Raw genomic sequence first — 10,187 nt, 5'->3', positions numbered from 1 at the left:
AGTAGTCCAAACCAATGACCCAAGGTTCTATAAAGGAACAAGATACACTGAGAGGAAGTATCATGTTCTACATGATATTGTCCGGCAAGAAAATGTACTTGTAGCTAGAACATTGCATTGGAACACAACTTTGTTGATCCATTATCAAAGGTGTCATTGATCAATAATTTTGATCATCATCTGGATAACATTGGAGTTAGGTGCAATTTCAATTGGCTATGAGGGCAAGTGGGAGCTGTTGGGATTTATATGCCCTGGCATAACAAATTCCTGTTTGGATTAAAGTAACATATGTTCCTAACGTTTCTGAAATATTTATGTTTTATACAATTGGTGAATTCAATGTATTATATTTCGATTCATTATAGAATTGATAGTGTCCATTTGATTAGAAGAAATATTTATATATATGTATGTGATGGCAATCAATGTATGATATATAAATAGTAATCATAAATGGTTCATAGTCGGTAATTATGGATGGACTCATAATTAATTAAGATTTGAACTGGATCCGCGTTAGGTTGAGATATATTGCGAGAGCCGTCGTATGCAATTACTCCCTATCACCATCATGGCATTTGACTCTTAAGCATGAGAAAATTATAGACCCTTTTATTAATTAATAATTACTTTGATTTGTTCGGCGGATTTTTCGAGATCATTAGACCGACACTTTGAGTAGTTATGTAATTAACAGTTAGAGGGTTATATTTTCAATATTTGCATCATTGTTACTTGTATTTATTTTGTATTGATTATGGTTGATCACAAAGTAAATTCGAAGGCCTTCGTGTGTTTTTAGATAAAATGATTTATTATATATTTATTTATTTAAATTATTATTTTTGTCAAACAAATGTTTTATTGTGATCGTACCAGAAATAATCAATGGTACCAAAATAAATATATTAATTAAGTAGTCGGATTGATGGCTTTATATATCCGATAACTAATTAAGAATAGAGGGGTCAAAGTGCAATATTGACTTAGAGGTTATTTATTATTTAATTGGAGTTCAATTAATTTCTTTTAGTGGAGTAGAAATTAATTTATGAATTAATTGAATTGGGTCCATGGACCGGGCCAATTATTAATTCATTGTAGCCAATAAAATAATAGGCCCAATGGATTCTCACTAATAGCCCAACTTGATATTGGAATCATATTAGATTTGAGACATATGAATTAGAGATTGAAAAGGATTTGTTGTTTCCTTTTCTTTATTTTTATGTTGCCTATCAATATACATGGTCTATGTATATTTTGGTGTGTGATTTTTGGAAGAAGGAAAAAGGAATAAATGTTCTCATCTAATGGAGGCTCCCACAAGCCTAGTTTTCCAAGGTCATTCATGGAGGCTTATGAGTGATTCCTAAAGGCAAGACCATCACCAAGAAGATGGAGATCCATGGAAAAGGTGTCTAGCAAAAGGGATCTATAATAAGTGAGAGCATTCACTTTAGAGGAGAGATCTAAGGTTTACTCAAACCTTGATATAAGTAATCAATCTTTTAATTGAATGATACATCATGTTTTATTTTTGCATAAAACTTGTCTCTATGTGATGAATCAAGATTTATGAATTTAAATCTCTCGAAAAGTTTTTAAAACTTGCACGTTTCCCAACAGTGGTATCAGAGCATGGTTTGATTTATTACTAGAGATCATGATTTTATGAAAATCATCATTCATGGATCCAAATTTTTATATGCATATGTATATATTTTTATATGATCGGGATGTATGTATATTTGTGATTGGATGAATGTTAATGAATGTTTGGGCCATGGATGAAGCTTATAGGTTCATTGAATATAATTTATCTTTGGATGAATGTAATTAAGGCTTTGATTTAGCCGTTTGAAAGTTCAATGATGTAATTTATTTTTTCCATTGTATTTCAAGTTGTAAATATTTTTAAAACCATGTAATATTCGTCAAAGGATGCTATAAAGCTTTAAGAAGGTCCAAAAGGGTTAAATTATGCTTCAGTAATTTTCTGAAATTTTTCTGAATTTTTTGGAATTTTTCTGGAATTTTTTTGAGGCTTAATTTAATTTTCTGGGAATTTTTCTAATTTTTCTGGAATTTTCGGCGTTTTTCCGGTGACCGGAGCTTCGCCGGCGGCGAGAAGAGGCGTCGGAGGAGGCTAAAATCACATGTGGCACTGGGATGGTGAGCTTGGCGCGTGAGGAGCACGCGCCAGGAGAAAGGACTTAAAGAACATGCTGGCGCGTGAGATGCACGCGCCAGCCAAAGCCATACTCCTCCACGCGCGTGCAGGCGCGTGGAGGCGCGTCCCACGCACCCCTGGCGCGTGGGGGCACGTCCCATGCGTCCCAGGCGCGTGGGAACGCGTGGGGGCTCGTGTGTTGTCCTTCTGCTTGCTCCAGGCGCGTGTGGGGTCCTCAGGGTTCGTTTCAAGCAGTATTTTACTTCTCCTAACGCGTACAAGCTTCCTATGGATGTTTATACACTGTTGAAGGACGCCCGCACAGCAAGAATAGTTTTTAAATGTTAAAAGTTGAATCCATTGGCGATTTAAATTGCTTCTGTCTGTAGTTTGATTATTTATGTGATGCATGGGTTAGATAATTGTTGATTAATTATTATTCATGCATTGGATTCATGATATTTAATTAAATGACTTGATTTATATTAATTAAATTATAAAAATTAATTGGATTTGATTACTAATAAATTTGAGGGCACTTATTGGGATACGTAAATTTATTTTTGTAAATTATTTTTAAAGTGTGCTTCAAATTAAATATTAGTGAATTATTTAAAGTCCAAATATTTTCTAAATTTAATTGGATTAAAATCAAGACGTTTAGCATGCATCATATCATGTATTTGAATAAATTGAAAACCCTAATTATGAATGATTAAAAATTGAGCGGGAACGGAGATTTTTATACATTACCCCATGGCATTCGTTATTAAAACCATTGTAATTAGATCTTCAAAAATAAGGCCCCACGCATGATTTGAAGAGTCTTAATATTACAAGAATGGTTGTCTCATGAAAATAAAAATATTAAATGTTCATTGTAATTAGATCTTTAAAATAAGGCCCTACGCATGATTTAAAGAGTCTAGATTATAATGACAAGATATTTAATATTTTATTTTTCATTAGAACTTTAATAACGTTATACACTCAATCTAAAATCAATAGTGTTAGCTCCCCAACGGAGTGGTCTACACTAGGTGATTTTAGAAAGGCTAAACCAAATCGGGAATCATTCCATATAGATAGGCAAGGCATTGTCTTAAGAGATATGGAAATGATGGGATTTGCCTCCCAATAGCAATAATGAACTTCGCCAACCGAATAAGTTATTGGCGTATTGGTTATCCGATTTTTCATGCAGTGGTTAAAGGACCCACATACTATTTTAATGGAAGTGCTCACCTAATAGTAGATGAATCTCAACAATAGTAATAATGAACTCCTCCAACAGGATAAGTTATTGACATATTGATTGGTTGATTTATTATGCTATAGAGTTTAGGGACCCGCATTAATTAAAAATGATTGTTCACCAATAATGATAATGATCTCTTGTTCAATTGAGATTTATTATATTATGTGGTTAACAAACTCATTTTAATTTTAAATATGCATGACAGTATTAATAATTCACCTTGCATATTGTATGAATGCATTTATATTCAGATTAATTATGTCTAATTCAGTTTATCTGCTTGCTTACATATTCAATGTAACTGGACCTTATTAATATTGACTGGGAAAGGAACTTAGATATTTTATTCACAACGTAAGGGTACAAATGTATTTATTACTCCTAAACCTAACCCATTTACTTTAAGATACCCAAGAGAACATTAATGCTTTGCATAAGTGAAATAGGGCAAATGAGATGACTTGGTGTAATATTCTAGAGTTTACCTCGAATACGCTCCAAAGCTAACATTTACATTATTTTATTTTCTTGAAGCATCATGTTAAATGTCAATAAGATATTTTGGTGAGATTAGATGGAGAGTATGTCAGACTTGAATAGCATCAAGATAGCCTAAGGAACTCCAGTATGAAATGGAATTTTGGAAAATGATTGTTTATTATTTAAAAATTAGCTGGAGATTCATACGGCTGACTTGGGTGGTAAGTTTCAAGTTGGCATGATTATCGCCTTGTTACCAAAGTGGTTCGGTTTTTCGAGAGTGAACTAAATAAGAAATCAGTTTGAGTTCTCACTCGCTGATATTCTTATAGAATTGGTAATAGATATAGGAATAATCAAAAGTATAGACGATCCTATTAATCTAACCTAGTCTATACCATTTTCTTCTAGGCCCAAGTGGAAGGGCAAAGTAAAGAAGAAGGATGATAATAGGACTAGGCTAACACATAACATGGGTATCCAAAAGGTTAAAGGGAATAAGGTAGTGTATGTTGAGGGCAAATTAAATTGTTTCTTTTGCTGCTAACGAAGACACTAAAGGACGAACTGTCTAAACAATGACGTGGCATAGGAAAATATATATTCAATCATTGAGCCAGGTTATGTGATTGTATCTATTAATTTCTGATGAATAGATTCTGGAGCCACTAAACATGTTTGCAATTCATTGCAAGGATTTCAGGAATCCAGAAGCCTCGATGATATGGAATATATTTGTACTTGACCTGATGTCAAAGTTGTAGCTAAGTTAGTGGGAGTATTACATCTGAAATTAGAGAGTATGAGTATATTAGTATTAGAGAATTATCTTTATGCACAGAGGTTAGACGCTATCTAATTTTTGTTTCACTTGTGGTTTATAAAAACTAGATCGTTATTTTGTAAAACTGGTTTTATAAAATTGAATAGATATGCGATTGCTTCTGGTGCATTGAAAGATGGTTAATATACTATAATCACAAACTCTTAAGATTTGCAGGATGTAGAAACTAATGTTGCATCTCTAGATTGAATGTTAAGAGAAAATTTGTTATTCCTGACTCATTGTATTTTTTGGTGTCTATTTTTGGGTTGTAATCAATCAAAATGAGATTCAAAGATTGGTCAAAGAAGGTTTATTACCTAGTGAGGCAGAGGAGCCTAAACCAAACTTGTGAATCCTGTTTTGAAGGATAGATAACTCTAAGGGCTTAATCAGCCAAATAAAATAGACATAAAGAACAATTGGAGTCGGTACACACGGACACGTGTGGTCTTATGAACATCCAATCAAGATTACTCACGTTTTGGATAAATTTACCTGTTGCGACACAAGTCTTATACTTTTGGTATATTCCGAGAGGGTCAAGACTGATGTGGAGCACAGATTAGGTAAACTTATCAAGACACTTCGATCTGATCGAGTATATGAGTATTTCTTGGGATAGTGCAAAGACTATATGGTCAATGAGGGTGTTGTGTACCAATTTTTCGCAATTGACGCTAAATTAATTTAGGTGTCAAATAGGAATAACAGAATTCCACTTAACATGGTTAGATCTATGATCAGTTATGCCACATTATCTCTTTCATTTAAGAGTTTAGCGTTAATGACATCGATGCGCATTATGAACTGCATTCCATCTTAGTCTGTCTCAAGGATACCGTTGAGCTGTGTTTTTGACTAAATCTTAGTTTGAATCACATGCACATATGGGGTAGTCTTACACATGTGCTCTTGATATGGACAAGTAAGTTGGAAACAGATCATATGCATGATAGATTTGATAGGTACTCTAAAATGTCACTAGGACGGATTATTTTTATGATCTCAATGATAAAAGTTAATTTTTTACACTCACTGTTTATGTATAGGAGAATCATATTATGAATCACATACCTAGTAGCATAGTGTTAGAAAATATGGTATGAGTACCAGATGTACCACATATGAACACACTTATTATAATAGAGATTAAGAATAATATAAGAATTCCCTATTGATGCGTTAGCATCATCTAGTACACAGATTCTTGCATCGGTACATTGATGTAGTGGGAGGATTATCATCCAATCCGACAGAATCATGTTTTTAGGTGAGACCGTTATGGACATCCCTGTTAAACATGAGTTGGACCTAGTAAGCTACACGGAAGCGTGAACCGATATGGATGCAGATCGTTTTGGCGAGTTACTATGAAATTAGAATTGGAATCTATGTATTCTAATAAGTTCTGGGATCTTGTAGAACTTTCTAGTAGGGTGATACCTATGAAAGGCAAGTTAATCTACAAAAAGACACCAGAAGATTTCTTAGTGAATAAATCATGAGTGTACAAGGGAATGTCATTATTTTTCTGATTCTATATATATTGATGACATCCTACTCATTTAGGATGATGTGGAAGTTTTGTCATTAATAAAAAGGTAGTTGTTCAATTACTTTTAAATGAAGGATCTTCAAGATAAAAGCTATATTCCTAGGATCAAGCTTTTGCAAGATCAGGTTAAAAGGAAAATAGGCTTATCTTAATAATCCTACATTAATAAAGTTTTGACCAGGTTTGGTATGCATAACTCAAAGAATGAGTTCTTGTTTTATTGATATGGATTGCTCTCTCTAGTAAGTAGTTTTCCAAGACTAGCAGAGGAGATTGAGTAAATGAGACTGGAACTATATGCTTCGGCATATTGAAGTCTCATATATGCGATGGTCTATACCAAATAGGACATCCGCTACATAGTAGGGATAGTCAAAAGATATCAATCCAATCCTGAACTTGATAACTGGTCTGTTGTGAAAAATATCATAAATTATCTAAGGAGGACCAAGGATATCATACTCATTTATGGATGTGATGATATGGTCCTAGTCAGGTATGTTAGTTCTGATTTTTAATCAGAAGTAGATACTATGAGGTTCATGACTTAATGTATGTTCACTTAATGGAAGGGAAATCAGTTGGTAGATTGTTAAGCAGATTTCAACTGCTGACTCAAACCTGCAGGTGGAATATATTGCAGCCTTAAAGGCGGCAAAGGAAGCCTATTGGTTTGATCTCACTGATTTGGAGGTTGTGGAGTATACTAGCCTACCTATTGAGCTATGTTGCGACAATAGTGTAGAAGTAGTCTAAACCAATGACCCAAGGTTCTATAAAGGAACAAGATACACTGAGAGGAAGTATCATGTTCTACATGATATTGTCCGGCAAGAAAATGTACTTGTAGCTAGAACATTGCATTGGAACACAACTTTGTTGATTCATTATCAAAGGTGTCATTGATCAATAATTTTGATCATCATCTGGATAACATTAGAGTTAGGTGCAATTTGAATTGGCTATGAGGGCAAGTGGGAGCTGTTGGGATTTATATGCCTTGGCATAGCAAATTCCTATTTGGATTAAAGTAACATATGTTCCTGACGTTTCTGAAATATTTATGTTTTATACAATTGGTGAATTCAATGTATTATATTTCGATTCATTATAGAATTGATAGTGTCTATTTGATTACAAGAAATATTTATATATATGTATGTGATGGCAATCAATGCATGATATATAAATAATAATCATAAATGGTTCATAGTCGGTAATTATGGATGGACTCATAATTAATTAAGATTTGAACTGGATCCGCGCTAGGTTGAGATATATTGCGAGAGCCGTCGTATGCAATTGCTCCCTATCACCGTCATGGCATTTGACTCTTAAGCATGAGAAAATTATAGACTCTTTTATTAATTAATAATTACTTTGATTTGTTCGGCGGATTTTTCGAGATCCTTAGACCGACACTTTGAGTAGTTATGTAATTAATAGTTAGAGGGTTATATTTTCAATATTTGCATCATTGTTACTTGTATTTATTTTGTATTGATTATGGTTGATCACAAAGTAAATTCGAAGGCCTTCGTGTGTTTTTAGACAAAATGATTTATTATATATTTATTTATTTAAATTATTATTTTTGTCAAACAAATGTTTTATTGTGATCGAGCCAGAAATAATCAATGGTACCAAAATAAATATATTAATTAAGTAGTCGGATTGATGGCTTTATATATCCAATAACTAATTAAGAATAGAGGGGTCAAAGTGCAATATTGACTTAGTGGTTATTTATTATGTAATTGGAGTTCAATTAATTTCTTTTAGTGGAGTAAAAATTAATTTATGAATTAATTAAATTGGGTCCATGGACCGGGCCAATTATTAATTCATTGTAGCCAATAAAATAATAGGCCCAATGGATTCTCACTCATAGCCCAACTTGATATTGGAATCATATTAGATTTGAGACATATGAATTAGAGATTGAGAATGATTTGTTGTTTCCTTTTCTTTATTTTTATGTTGCCTATAAATATACATGGTCTATGTATATTTTGGTGTGTGATTTTTGGAAGAAGGAAAGAGGAATAAATTTTCTCTCTCTAGAAAATTAGGGTTAGTGTTCTCATCTAATGGAGGCTCCCACAAGCCTAGTTTTCCAAGGTCATTCATGGAGGCTTATGAGTGATTCCTAAAGGCAAGACCATCACCAAGAAGATGGAGATCCATGGAAAAGGTGTCTAGCAAAAGGGATCTACAATAAGTGAAAACATTCACTTTAGAGGAGAGATCTAAGGTTTACTCAAACCTTGATGTAAGTATTCAATCTTTTAATTGAATGATACATCATGTTTTATTTTTGCATAAAACTTGTCTCTATGTGATGAATCAAGATTTATGAATTTAAATCCCTCGAAAAGTTTTTAAAACTTGCACGTTTCCCAACACCTCCAAGCTTGAAGCTTCGGCAACTACAAGCTCACACGCTTGCCTCAGCATTCCAAGTTCTGGCGACACCCATGTCCACATAGATGATCCAAACGGCGAAGAAAAACCAACGGCACTGAAGAAAGCATCAGAGACCCATTTACATAAGCTCCTAGCTTCGGCAAAACTAGCTTACACCGGCGAGCACCATTTCAAAAAATTACGGTACTGCTCCGGTAAGTTACTGTTCGGTGATAGTGAAGCTCTAAAGAAACAGAGAGTTCCATTGAATCTCCGGTGAGTGCAAAACCTTCAAGTGACGAGAAGTATCCAAGTTTAGCAAGCTCACTTCGGCGAGCGCACAAACAATTCCGGCAATTGAGCTTACTAGTGCGAATATGGGATGTTCTTACTGGCGAGCTTGGAGAACAGCGAGCTCAAAGCGACGGCAGGGAATGACGGCTAGGATGAACTCTGGCGAATATGCGAGGACAGAAACGACGACGAACGGCGGGCAAGTATGGATTGAAGTTATCGACGGTGAAGCTGCGGTACATGATGATGAGTTTGGTAACTCTTTTCCAAATGAAAACTCGGCATATTCCAGCCGCAAATTGCGGCTAATCCGATGATGGCGAACTGGTGTCGTGATTCCGGCTAGTCTAATGATGGTTGAGTTCTGAACTCCAACTGCAAGCTTCACCCTGGCCAAGTTGTCCTTTTTTGAGTGGAGAGAGACGGTTTTGAAGAGAGAGAAAGGATGGAGAGAAAAAAATAAAATAAAATTGTTGCTTAAGGGTATTTTGGAATTTTTATAAAAATATTGGGTCAAAGTTGATGATTAGGGGCAATTTGCTCTAAAGATGAATAATACATAAAGTTATATGTACTTTTTTCTTAATAGAGTTGTTTCTTGCACATCTTGTATATAGTGAGGGTATTTTTTGCACTTAATCCGTTAGATAATTCTGAATTGAGATAATTACACTTGCATTTTTTGTAAATTGTCTAACTAAGAAGGATCTTTCAAAAAAACATTTTCATAGTTGATGACACTCACACACCCCTTTCAAAGAATTGTTTGCATTCAAAAGGAACCGAACCTCACACTTGATGCTTCGTGAGGCATCACAACCAAATGACTTACTCACTTAAGCCAACCCATTGGGGTTAGGGAGGGGGGACCTCCCATCTAGTTTCAAATATAACATTGAACTTCTTTCTCGTTTAGGCTTAAGTAAAACTGACCTTCTGTAATAAAATTTGATACTCTTGTGTACTATGTCATGCTTAAAATTTACTTAATTACAACTCAATAATGTCCTTAGAAAGTTTGAAAATGATATTTTTTTGTTCATACATTGAACTAATAAAATTATAATGGTATAATAATCATTTAACAAGTTCAGGTCAAAATCAACCTGACTGAGAAGGTTAGTATTATTTTTTAAATTATATAGGAGGTCTCTAGCAATTTACAAGGGAGGTATATATAATTATCCATTCT

The sequence above is a fragment of the Cornus florida genome, unplaced genomic scaffold (genome assembly GCF_030987335.1).
Source record: "Cornus florida cultivar Cherokee Brave unplaced genomic scaffold, ASM3098733v1 CherokeeBrave_3.0.0_Hap2_Chr11, whole genome shotgun sequence".
Lineage (NCBI taxonomy): Eukaryota > Viridiplantae > Streptophyta > Magnoliopsida > Cornales > Cornaceae > Cornus > Cornus florida.
The sequence above is the reverse complement of the archived record's forward strand: the minus strand, read 5'-3'. Positions refer to the sequence as shown.